Here is a 13533-nt window from a genome sequence, read left to right as displayed (position 1 = left end):
GTACACATCCCTACTGGAGATAGAACCTGCAACCTAGGTATACACCCTGACCAGGAATTGAACCTACAACCTTTTGGTGTATGGGTTGATGCTCCAACCAACTGAGCCTCCCAGCCAGGGCAAAAGTGACTAACTTTTGAATGTAAAATGATAATTAAATTTGGTTTATTTCTTTTTTAATAAGAAAAGTCTTATGTCTGAATAATTTCATTTTTCATTGAAAGCAGAACTACCAAGCAAATTTGACCAATTATGAGTGAAATCACATATGGTTGCTCTTAGATACTGACTTGTTTTGGAGATAATTTAACAGACTGAGCATCTTCTCACAGGGCAAGAGAAAAACACATGTTCATAAAATTGTCCATATAATACCTCAATCTGATCTAACAACTGCAGTAGGGAGCAGGTGGGATACACACATAAGCACATGAAGCTGCTGCATAAAACTGCAGAGAAGAGTTGACATGCAGAATGCACAGCAACAGTTCTATTCAGTGTCTAATTACATCTTTAATTCAAAATTATGGGAGGGCAAGTAAGAGAGCAGCATCAAAATTCTTGTAACAAAGTTTACATAATCTATTTGATGTTGTTGGAAAAACAGCATATGTTTCCAGTAATTGCTAAAACCTCAAAGGATACTTTCCCAATTACCATCAGTGAAACCAAATGCTACAAAGCCTAATCAACCCACTACCTGTGGGATGGACAGAGGTACAGATCCACAGCAATGGAGATGGTAATAAATAGTCTTTGACACTTAAAAGCATTGTTTTAACCTAGTGTGTAACCTTTTGACAGACTCTTAAAGACAGCTGTCTTCACTTTTTGAAGAAAAACTGCCTCACCACCCACATCGCCCAGTGGTAATATTTCTTAGACTATAAGACACACTCTTTTGCCCCCAAATTTGGGAGGAATAATGGTTGCTAATGGTGCTATTGAGTTCTGTTTATATTTACATTGGTGAAATATTATGTTATTTATGTTATTATATATTTTACCACATTTTTTGCTTCAAAATTTTTTTCCTATTTTCCTCCTCTTAAAACCTAGATGCGTCTTATGGTCCGAAAAATAAGAAATACCTTTCCAAGGTTTCAGTAGGGAAGGATGGTGTAGTAGGACGACTTTTAACCTTTTTTTAATTTCATGCCACACATAATTACTAAAATTGTGAGGCACACCAAAAATATATTGTTTTATTACTGATCTGACAAAAATAATAGGTGTAATTTGGATTTATTCATACCGGCGGGCTATTGTTGTATTAGCTGTTGTCTTTTTTTTCTATTTGACAATCTAAGGAAAAAAGATATCAGTGCCCCTGAATAAATACCTGACTAAATATCTGACTATTTAATCAGAGCACTGACCTGTTTTCCCTTACCAGTTGAAAATCACTGGTGTAGGAAATAGGATGTGCCACTGAACTCTGTGGATGGGAGTTTGTACACACATTCCTTAGTCACAATGTGTTATAGTGAAAAAATTACAAGCATATGAGAAAGGAATTTACCTGGGCCTTACTGCGGGTTCCTGAGCAGTGATGAGTGCTTATCTGAGACTTGTGGTCATACACGTTATACAAGATCAGTCATAACAGTCATGCAATTTTTCTCCAGCTACGCTCACCAGTTTGTATATAACCCTAGAGTAGGTAGACAGCTGAGTTTATATGGAGTTGGGGTTTGCTAGGTAAGGAAAATGGAAGGTGAAAGGGACAAAAGAGTTATAACAGGTAAGAATGTAATTACCAGGAAAGGCCATGGGATTTCGGTTGGGAAAGGAAAGAGTAAGAACAAGATGGGGAAGGCTGACTGATTTTGAAAAGAAAGTATTGTATTTTTATATCAAGACTTTTTGGATTCAGGTAAAGAAACTAAGAAGGATATGTCAGTGTGGGTGGAAAATGGACTTTTGAACACAAGATTTTGAATGTGCAGCAATTAATCATAATGATAGGGTGCAAGGGCCTATCAGGGTCTATTCTGTTTGCTGGAAAGACAAGGATAAGCAGGACAAATGTGCCTGCCCACATGGATTTTACATTCTTTGCTGAATCCACCTGGATCTCAGTTTAGACATTCAAACACAGGTATGTTACAATATAACAGTAAATTGTTTATTTTAAAATGTTGATTGATATTAATATCTAGATTATCAGAGGCCCATTTTAACCAAGGAGGTGCCAAAATAAAATTCTCCAAATGTGCGAACATGCCATTTTTGTTCCTTTGCTTAATAGAAGGAAATAGACATGGAATCTATCAATTTAATGGCATTTTGCAGTCTTTCCTAAGATTCCTAAATATTTTTTTTTCATTTTCATTATAGTTTATGTCCAATATTATTTTGTATTAGCTCCCGGTATACAGCATAGTGGTTATACAATTATATACTTTACAAAGTGCTCCCCCTCAGTATTTCCAGTACCCACCCACATCACACAGAGTTATTACAATATTATTGACTATATTTCTTATGCCGTACTTCATATCCCCATGATGATTTTATAACTATCAATCTGTACCTCTCAATTCCTTCACCTTTTTCACCCAGTCCCCATCTTCTTTCACTCTGGCAACCACCAGCCTGTTTTCCATATCCATGAATCTGCTTCCATTTTCTTTCTTCATTTATATTGTTCCTTAGGTTCCAATATAAGTGATACCATGTCATATTTGACTAACTTATTGCAGTGACCATAATAGCCCCCAGGTTGATCCATGTTGCTGTAAATGGTAAGATTTCAGTTTTTATGACTGAGTAACATTACATTTTTTATATGTATGACATCTTTATCAAGTCATCTATTTATGCCACTTGAGTTGCTTCCATAGATTGTCTATTGTAAATAACTGGAATGAACATAAGGGTGCATATATGTATTTTTAAATTAGTGTTTTAGGTTTCTTCAGATATACTAGTACATGCACAAGTGGAATTGCTGGGTCATAAGGTTGTTCTCTTCAACAAAACTGACCTTGAAGAGACAGACCACAGACCCAGGAAACTCGGAGAACACCAAGCTGGATAAATACCCCAAAGATTACACCTGAGTATAACATATTCAAACTTTAGTAAATCAATGTATAAAATCTTGAAAGGAGCCAGAGAGGGAAAATGCCCAATATACAAAGGTTAAAATTCATTTGTCTTCAAAGAAAGTGTTTATCTGTTATTACTATAGAAGTATATTACTTTAAATTTCAGCTTACAAAATCCAGTTTTTAATTTTATCTTATCTTACCATAACACCTTCTCCCCATAAATTAACTAGTGTAAATTAAGTAGTATTCATACAGAAGTTCTCCACACAACCAAGTTTGTCTTGCTATGTTGATTCCTTTTATTTAGACCCATTTTCCACATGCTGACCTTTTTATGGTATGATAATCAGGCACTTTACAGCCAAGATGTTCTTAAGACATAATGTTGTTCCTCTTCATAAGTTTTTTTCTTATGACTCTTTTCTCTTTTCTCAACAGTTTAGGCAAATAAGATTTAAACTCTGGTTTCCCCAAAATAATAATTTAATTATTTCAAAATAAAGAATCTTATTTTCCATACTATCAAATTTGATCAATTCCACACTAAGACAATCTCCCACACAATATTTAAATTAAAGGAAAATAAACAAATAAATTGATCTAGATGTATAAAATGAACAGCTCTCTTATTTTCTTCCTTCTTCTTTCCTCACCTTGATTTTGGGGAGAGCTGAGGTTGAAAGAAAGGATTGGACATTATAAAAGTAAATGTAACATTTCATAGAGCAGCCAGGAGATTTAAAACACTCTTTACACACTTAGAGTACAGTGCTCAGAAAATGTTATGTTCTAATTAAATCTTCTCATGAACTTAAAGTAAATGCAGGAGGAAGAACTTTTTTTTTTTTTTAGAATTCCAATCCTAAAAACCTTTTGAAAATGGTTTATAATCCCCTTCTTGGCTTATTAAATATAATCTATGGAAGAAAATGAACATTTTTGGTGAGTTAGATTATGTGACTCAGGATCATCATTATGAATAATGATTCTCATTGTACATTTCTGGAAAGATGTAAGAGTTTGGACTGATTATGTATAATCTTCAAACAATGCCATAGAATGTTCTCTTCTGTATAAATCTTGTTTATCATTTGCTTCCCCCCCTTACTTTTATCTTTCTTTTAAAGTTTATAACTTTACACTAACTTTATACTAACTTTGTATATATAATTTTTTATTATAAAAATACAAACTATTTAATCATATTTAACTTCTAAGTACTTGCTTCCTAACTTCTACCAACTTGGTTGTTTATCTTATTAGACAAACTAACTTCTTGGTACAAGCACTCATTATTTACTGTGGCCCAGAAACTGGAGCAAGAGTTGTTTTGAACTGTACATTAACTGTGTGAGTTCTTTCTCACCCTGGTGAAGATGTAAACTTTCAGGCTGAGGGAGGATACATTTTCTTAATCTGGAGTACATAGAAGACAGAATGTTTATCCAAGAGGGAGGATATAAAAGCTGCCTAGTAATCCTGTCTTTTCCTAAGAATGATTTTTAGTTTATCTATTTATTAAACAATATTATAATCCTATGAATTCAAGAGCACCCTTTCATCTTGGTACTTGGTTCCAGCCTTCTAAGATTTTAGAGAGCAATTGAAAATATATGACTTCCCATTCAGGTAAAAATTGTAGGTCGAAATTAAAACTATCATTTGCTGAGTAAGTGTCAGCTGTATAGATATATACGCACACATAAGTACACACATACATATAACAAATACATACATATATACAGTATTATTAATATTCATAATGCCCCTAGGAGGTAAGAATTATTAATTCTGTATTTGCAGATATGAAAACAGAGGCTCAGTTAAGTTAAACCAGAGAGTTTAAATTCCAATATGAGATGGCAATCACACTGTCAGCTAGAGCCATAAGAAAAACATTCCTTCAGGACTAGAATTGGGCCCTAAATGGATGTAAATTGGGAGAATACGAAATAAATTTGAGGGATATTGGAAGTTGATGTCTACAAAGACATAATAGTAGATAAAATCTAGGAATACAATGCCCTTGTTCAAAGAGTTTGAACAAGGTAACTTTCCTATATGTAAAAACTATAATCTACATATTGAGGAATGAACTATATATAGTAAATATTTTGTTCACACCTTATTTACTTGACCCTTAGGCAAAATCTTGTAAAACCAGGAAATTTACCTGAATTTACTCAGTGCCATTTTCTTTTTCTAAGTTTCACCATAAACTCTTCAGTTTTCTGCTTGCTGATCTGTCTCCAGTAATTTCAAGTTACATAAATAAAACCTAGTGACTTCCAGTCAAGATGGAGGCAGAGATAAACATGGCTTGCTTCATTGCACAACCACATAAAATTACAACTAAACTATGGAACTACCTCACTCAGAAGTATCAGAAATTGAGTTGAATGGAAGTCAGATAACTATGGAACTAACACCCAGGCTGGGTGTAACACATACACCCAGCCTGGTAGGAGACACAGAGGTGGGGAGATGTGGAATGGGCTGGTCCCACACCCATGTGTGGTAGATAAAAATTCAGGAGAGATATTTTGGGAGCAAGGAGTCCCAGCTCCATACCAGGCCTCCCAGCCCAGAGTTCCAGTGCCAGGACCATAAGGTCCCATAACTTCTGGCTATAAAAACCAGCAAGGTCTAGGAGACAGCTTTCTCCAAGACAGAATGGCATGCAGAGGCTATTGCTCTTTTCCCGGGCCCTCCCCCAACAGACCCACAGGGCCAGCAGGCAGGTACCATAACTGAGACTCTATTAACCTGGCTCACACTGTTTACTCCACCCTGGTGTACCCCTGAAGCTTTGCCCTATCTGTATTACAGACCCATCCAAGCTGTTAACAGTAGCTTTTCCTTATAAATGGCTGGGCTCCGCTCAGGTTTCAAATCTTCCTAAATACTCCCAAACAAACAACAGCCAGCCTCAGTAAGGTCCCCAGCCCCTATACCTCTTGCTAAGTGGTCCCAGGCTGAGCCAGCTTTGGATCACAGTTTGGCTTTGCCTAGGAAGGAACCTCCAAGTCCAGCACAAGTAGCAGCCATCTGCAGGTTGCTTTGTAGTTCATGCAGGGTGGACCCAGGAAGAACACAGGTGGTGGCTGATCTTGGCCTGCACTGTGTGGGAAACCCCAAAGCCAGTGCACCTAGTGGGCAGCTACAGACCACTTTGGAGCACCACCACACTGCCCCTGCACAACTGATCCTCCACAGAGGATAGAGGTTGGTGGTTAGTGGTCAAAGCCAGTCTGTGCAGCTGACTGGCCTGGGTAAATCCCTCCCATTCACCTTCCAACTGCAGTCAGGGCTCAACTACAAAGAAGGGTGCATTCAGCCAACATGGAGAGCATAGACTGAGTACCCGGCTTGGGTGATAGGGTAGGATATGCCACTGGACCCTATAGGACACTTACTACATTAGGCCATGCTACCAAGACAGGGAGTTGTAGCAGCTCTATCTAATACTTAGAAACAAACACAGGGAGACTTCCAAAATAAGAGACAAAGAAATATGACCCAAATGAAAGAAGACTAAAACTCCTGAAAAAGAGCTAAATATGATGGAAATGAGCAATCTATCAGATGCAGAATTAAAAACACTAGTTATAAGGATGTTCAAGGAACTTAGTGATCACCTCAGCAGCATAAAAATGATCCAGCCAGAAACAAAGGATTCACTAACTGAAATAAAGAACAATTTACAGGGAAGAAATAGTCGAGTGGCTGAAGCTGAGAATCAAATCACTGGTATGTAACATAAGGAAACAAGAAAAAACAACTATCAATCAGAACAACAAGAAGGAAAAAGAATCCCCTAAAACAAGGATAGCATAAGGGTCTCTTGAAGGGGACGACTTCAAGCACTCCAACATTCACATCATAGGGGTACCAGGAGGAGAAGACAAAGAGTAAGAAATTGGAAATCTATTTGAAAAATAATGAAAGAAAACTTCCCTAATTTTGGTGAAGGAAATAGACATGCAAGTTTAGGAAGCACAGAGAATCCTAAACAAGATGGATGCAAAGAGGTCCACTCCATGACACATCATGATTAAAATGCCAAAAGTTAAAGATAAAGAGAGAATCTTAAAAACAGCACAAGAAAAGCAGTTAGTTACCTACACGGGAGTTTCCATAAGATGGTCAGCTGATTTCTCAAAAGAAATTTTGTAGGCTGAAAGTAATTGGCAAGAAATATTCAAAGTCATGAAAAGCAGAGAACTACAGCCAAGATTCCTCTACCCAGCAAAGATATTGTTTAGAATAAAAGGGCAAATAAAGAGCTTCCCAGATAAGAAAAAACTAAAGGAGTCCATCATCACCAAACCACTATTATATAAAATGTTAAAGGAATTTATTTAAGAAAAAAAAAGATCAAAACTATGAACAATATAATGGCAATAAACACACACCTATCAACAATTGAATTTAAAAAACAAACTAAGCAAACAAGAACAGAGTCAGAATCATGGATATAAAGAACATTTTGATAGTTGCCAGATGGGAAGGGGGTTTGGAGGAATGAGTGAAGATATGAGAGGATTAAGAAGTACAAATTGGTAGTTACAGAATAGCCTTGGGGATGTAAAGTGCAGTAGGAAGTAGCCAAAGAATTTATACACATGACCCATGGACATGAGCAAAGGTGTGGGGATTGCCTGAGGGAGTGGGGGATACTGGATAGAGGGGGGCAAGGCAGAAAAAATTGAGACAACTTTAATAGCATAATCAATAATATATAATTTTAAAAATAATAAAAATAAAACAATCTTACTGGCTTAATGAGCTTTGGACCTACCACAGTAGGTACAGTAAAAGTAGGTAGAATAGGTAGAGTAGATACAGTAAAAAGTAGGTACAGTTGGTGAATAAAAGGGAAAATCTTGGAAAGGGAAGGGTTAGGGGAAGGTGAGAAACAAATGCTGTATATAAACTCTGCCCACTACCTAGCAGAACCCCTAACTACACTTGAACAGTGGATACTTTAAGAAACCAAATAAAGGCCAAAAGGTGTGAACAGGTTTCAGCTGCTGCTCACAGCAGTAGAGATAAAGTCTGGAATTAGTTGCTTCATAAAACAAAACAGAACAAAACAAAAAAATCACTCTTTGGGAGAATATAAAGAATCCAGAGTCTCTATAATACATTAATTATGTGTCCTATATACAACCAGAATTCCTACACATATGAAGAAACAAGATCCTGTGACTCACATGTGATGAAAAGGCAATCAAAGAAATTGACCCTTGTAAGATGCAGCTGCTCAAATTAGCAGGCAAAAATTTAAAGCAGCTTTTATAAATATACACAAAGACAGAAACATTTATATTGACAGTGTTCAGAGGGGAGGGGAGAGGGAATTTCAGGGGAATTTCAGGGGAAAAGGGGAAGAGTTTACAGGGACAAGCATAAAGGACACATGGACAAAAACTAGGGGCGGGTGGAAATGGGAGGGAGGGGGGAAGGCTGGGTGGATGTGTTGGGATGGGAGTAAAAGATAGAAAATTGTACTGCAACAACAATTAAAATAAAATTTAAACAATAAAATAAAATAAATCAATAAATAGGAAATGACATCAAGAAATATAAAACAACTATAGAGAAACACTAAAAAATATAATGTCTTAAATAAGAAGTTGGAGTGGACATAGAGCATTTGTTTAGGTAAATAAACATCAGTTTTACAGACATGTCACCTTCACATTTCAAGTATACAATAAATCTGAACTGAATTTTATTTTTTATATGCTTTTGGTCTTTGTTTATGGTTTCATTCAGCTTCATCAGTAAGGAACCCTTTTTCAGAAAGGGATAGAGATGGTAAAGTAAAGCATATTGGCAACCTGTCTCATGTGCTGCTTCCAACAGGCATGGAACCACGCCATCCTTCCAATGGACATGCCTGATAATAGGCTCCTTTTTCTGCATTGCTGACAGGAGGCCAAAATCATTTCTATTTTCTACTCCTTTATAAAAAATAATGCAAATGAATGGATGTTGGTAGAGTATACAGATGCAGTCTAACCATTAACAGAAAAGGGCCAACTGTATATCATTATTTGGAGGAACAAAAGGGTATGGATTACCCAATGCAATGCCATTGGTTCTCTTAGCATTACTACCTAAACAACCATGGTTGATCAAACAAACTTCTTACTAACTTGTATTTATTATGCAGAATCTAATAAGGTGATTTCATTATATATTTTATATTATTCTGGTCAACAGCAGTGCCAGAGAAAGACAGTGGCAAAGCCACCTGTTTGGTAAAAGTTTTCTCATTATTTGTTGGCTTAAACTCCAGGTACATGTTCTGGCTGAATCAAACACTGCCTTTCGTAAAACCACAATTTGTTCTGCTACCATACGATATACATAGCTCAATAATAAAATTACCACATTCTATTGTAAGTGCCTTTTTATTGCCTACATCAAACTTCCTACTCAAACTTCTTAAAGACAACTAAACATCACCACTACTTTTCATGGGCCAACAGGCAACCACATGAAAACGATTCCCAAAATTTGACTCCTACTTCCAGACCTCAACAAAATTGAAAAATTAAATGTGAGAGATGAAAAGTGAGGAGAGAAAAACAAACAAACAGACAAAAATAAAAATGAGGAGAGAAGTTTTACACAGTATCTGAGACCGTGGTGGGCAGATGTATAACCCCTACATGGAGCCACAGGGCTATTCTGCAAAATGAGATTGCTCATGTGGGTGGTTCATTTTTACTGTACTTTTTCTCAGTTTATAATCAGTATTTAAAAATCATCTGAAACTGAATCAACAATAAATGAGAACAAACATAAATCTTTAGAAACCATACCCTAAGCCATTCTGATATATTTCAGGTAACTGTAATCCTTACGGAAAACCCTAAAATATTTTCCTAATTTAAAAAAAATGTGTTGCAAAAGATTAGGAGTCAAATTAGCTAAGAATGTCATCTTCTAGGAACAAATTGTAATATGAGAAGTACATAAGTAGTAAGGAATGTTGAAAAAGAGCTACGTAGTAAAAATGTTCATGTGTTTTTTCACAATCTCCGTGGGAAAGGCTGTACATCATTAGTTATCTACTTAAGTATTTCTAGGTTCTACGAGATCAATTAAGCTAGTATTAGACGAAAATTTTGCCCTTTATTAATTCCATGTTCATGAAATAGCTATTTAATCTGTAGACTGACTTTCTGAAGGAATCTACCTAGAAGTGTACCAAACTTTTATTAGATAAACATTTCTATTCTCAATAGGAATGGAGAAAAAAATAAAGCAATATTTATTTAACATGTAATACATTCCAGGCAGGTTCCCATACACTTTTTATATACTGTCTCTGTAATTCTCAGCAGAGTTCTGAATAAGAATTAAACTCATTTTACAAATAGGAAAATTAAATTCAGAGGGACTAAATTATATTTCCAAAGTTACACAGCTGTGAAATGGTGAGGCTAGGAATTCAACCTCGTTTTACATAGGTCCAAAGTCCATGTTTTTTCTATTCCACTGCCAATTGATAAAATGCCATTTTGCTCTATACATCGGTTTCTAAGGAGCTTACTTAGTGTAAATAAGGATCCTTAAGGGCCTACTCATTCCCCCTGGGACAGACAAAATGAGAAGTCTGACTCCAAGCTGTTAGGACTAGACCCTGGATCTCCTGGTGGAAAAATCCAACAGCCAGGTCTCCAGCATCTGAGACTAGAAGTCAAATATCTGATTGCTTATTTGACCTGGATCTAGACAAAATCAATTCAGGTCACTTGTCACTAATTAATATGTGCTGAAACAATGTTCTAAACATTCAGGGTCCATAACCTTTTCATTCTGCATGTCTCAGGGATACCTGAGTACAGTCACCTCTTGATTAAACTGGATGGACAAGTTAACCTTTGAGCTACATCCTGGCACATGAAAAAGAATGGCTTTGATAACCCATGGAGCTGGAAAGAGGACTTTCTAATATAAAAAGAACAAATGGATGCTAGAAAAGCACTTAAATACTTCTTATACAAGAGCAGAATCTTTAGAACTCATGCACCCTTAATAAGGAGTAACCATTAAGTAAAATTGTGAAGACGGCATAATGCTAAAGAAAGCTTTTGCCTGATCTCTGGCCCCTGACTGCTAAAATGGTTTCCATTTGCACTTAAAAGCATAGTGACCCTGGCCTATTCATTCACACTTTCTTGGAGAACATTCAAGATGACCAGCAAGGCACTTAATAGGTGCAGAGAGTACTGGCAATGAGGGGAATCTGGACCTACAGAGGCAGGAGTTCCCCCAAGATGTTGAGGAGTTTAGACAGTATAAAGACAGCAGGAATGAAAAGGCAGCTATTGCCACATTCTTTGAGTTAGAAATTAAGCACCAAGAAATAAATGGTGGAATAATATTTAAAAATTAGGTTTTAGAGACTGAGTATAAAAACTGCTTTCAATAAAAGAGGAATGCAAAATTAGCATTATATGAAATAGATGGCAATTTAGAAACTTGCATCACTTTGATTGTTAGTGAAACCATCAGAGAGCTGTATTTTTAAAGATAAACACTGTCTTCTTGTTATTGTACTTTTCCTGGCATTTCAAGTCGGATCTATTTACCTCTGTGGTAATATGCAGTGGTCTAGATCCTTGGTCAGGCTTCACCTGAGCTACAGATGTTTTTATAGAAAAATAAAAGCTCCAAAATTTCCACATTACTGAGGAATTTTATTAACAAATGAACTTTAATGCTTATCTACAATAATAATAGAGCAGAAAACAAAGTGAAAAATTTCTTAAACTTGTTGAAGGATTATCACTTGTGTTGTGTTCAGATAAACAAGTTGCTTCTTTAAAGCTGGAATGAGAGAGCACACACTGGAGCTAGCTACTTTCAGACATCATGTTACAGTGGGTGACAAACCCTCCACACCACATAGGGCAAACCAGGGTGTAAATGCCTGACTCATTGTAACCACCATTCCCTTGATCCCTACCAATTCTCTCTCTCTCTCTCTATTTTTTTACATGCTCTAATTACTATTACCTTTTTTATTATCTGCTAAACCCATCTTGCTTATTACGAATCTTGACTAAATCATGTCTTCTGATTCCCCTGAACCTGCTCCTTAGCAGTTCAGAATTTTCTGGAAAAGATCATATAACAGTGTTAACTGATACCACTCTGAATGTATGTTTACACATCTTCTTATGTCCAGCTCAGGAAAGATATGTTTCTACTCTGAAAGTCACATGCCTGCCTCTCTTGTATCTTCTAGCTCTTTGTCTTACACAGGTTCCTTTTCCTTAGCCCATGAACTATATAAATAAGGCTCTTATATCCATTCTGTCAAACTTTGCTTGTCCTTCCTAACTATTAGGAGTTCATTTTTTTTCATTAACAAAATTTCTAAGTTTTTGTCATATTATTGCATTTCTTAGAAATGTAAGAACAGACAACATTAATCTTTGATGACAGAAATTTAACACTGATTTTCTCTGGGAGGGGGATAGAGATCAACTGCAAAGGGACCTAAGGGAACGGGCTGGGGTGAGGAGGTATTGCATATATTCATCAGGTTGGTGACACTGCTGAATGCATCTGTCAAAACTCATGAAAATGTACAATTAAATCTAAGTGCAAATTATATCTCAAAACTATTCAGGAGTGTAGCAAATATTCTGATATTTCCTCCACCAAACCACACTCTTGTACTCTCATCTCCTGTGAACACTTTCTACCACGATGCTATTAGGTTGCCACTTTTCCAAAGACAATAGAGTCCTCATATGAAAACCCTATTAATCAGCAAATGTAGTCACCTCTTTAGGAAAAAAATCACTCCATAATAGTAATATGATTTCTCCCTAATAAGAATAGCCAATAGTCATCTATACGTGTTTGCTAAATAGGAAAGGTTTTCTTTCTAATATGCTCACTATTTGCTAACAAAAACCTCTGTACACAGAAATTTTGTTTGGGAACTGGGATTACATGCAATATGAACAATGGCAAGTTACTAAATGTTTTCAATTATTGTTCTGTTATATTATATTTCTTAGAGTAAAACATTCCTCTAAGAGGCTTTCTATAAAAATTTTAGTGAAAAAATCTGATTTTATAAATACTTTATAAGAAAATTCCTGGACAAGAAAAAATGTGTCTAACTATCCAGGACATAGCTGTCCCTGTTCAGGCACTACCTTGCACTGATGTGGGGGATGACAGATTGGCTCTTCGAGAGCAGCAGATATTTCACAGGCACTAAATGTGACAAAACAAGCTGCACATTTTGTTAGCTTATTTTAATCTTGCTTGTGGTGAACAAAATATCTCTGAACAAAAAGCCTTCCTTACAAAGGATGCAAATTTTATGAATTGTCAGTCATCCAGATGAAGTACTTTGCAGTTCCTGGGAAATTGCTATTCCTTCTATTGACTAAGTGACTTCAGGGAAAATACTTTAGGAACACAACAAATCTCC

At 36.2% G+C, this 13533-nt stretch overlaps 1 protein-coding gene across 2 annotated transcripts in view; it reads right to left on the bottom strand.

Annotated features, from left to right (window-relative positions):
• Window positions 1-13533, bottom strand: part of ALCAM (activated leukocyte cell adhesion molecule) — a 197581-nt gene that overhangs the window by 94677 nt on the left and 89371 nt on the right. The window lies entirely within an intron of this gene.

This window comes from Phyllostomus hastatus, unplaced genomic scaffold (genome assembly GCF_019186645.2).
Source record: "Phyllostomus hastatus isolate PE091 unplaced genomic scaffold, TTU_PhHast_1.1 phas_contig_86, whole genome shotgun sequence".
Taxonomy (NCBI): domain Eukaryota; kingdom Metazoa; phylum Chordata; class Mammalia; order Chiroptera; family Phyllostomidae; genus Phyllostomus; species Phyllostomus hastatus.
This window is presented reverse-complemented; position numbering and strand designations above follow the sequence as displayed.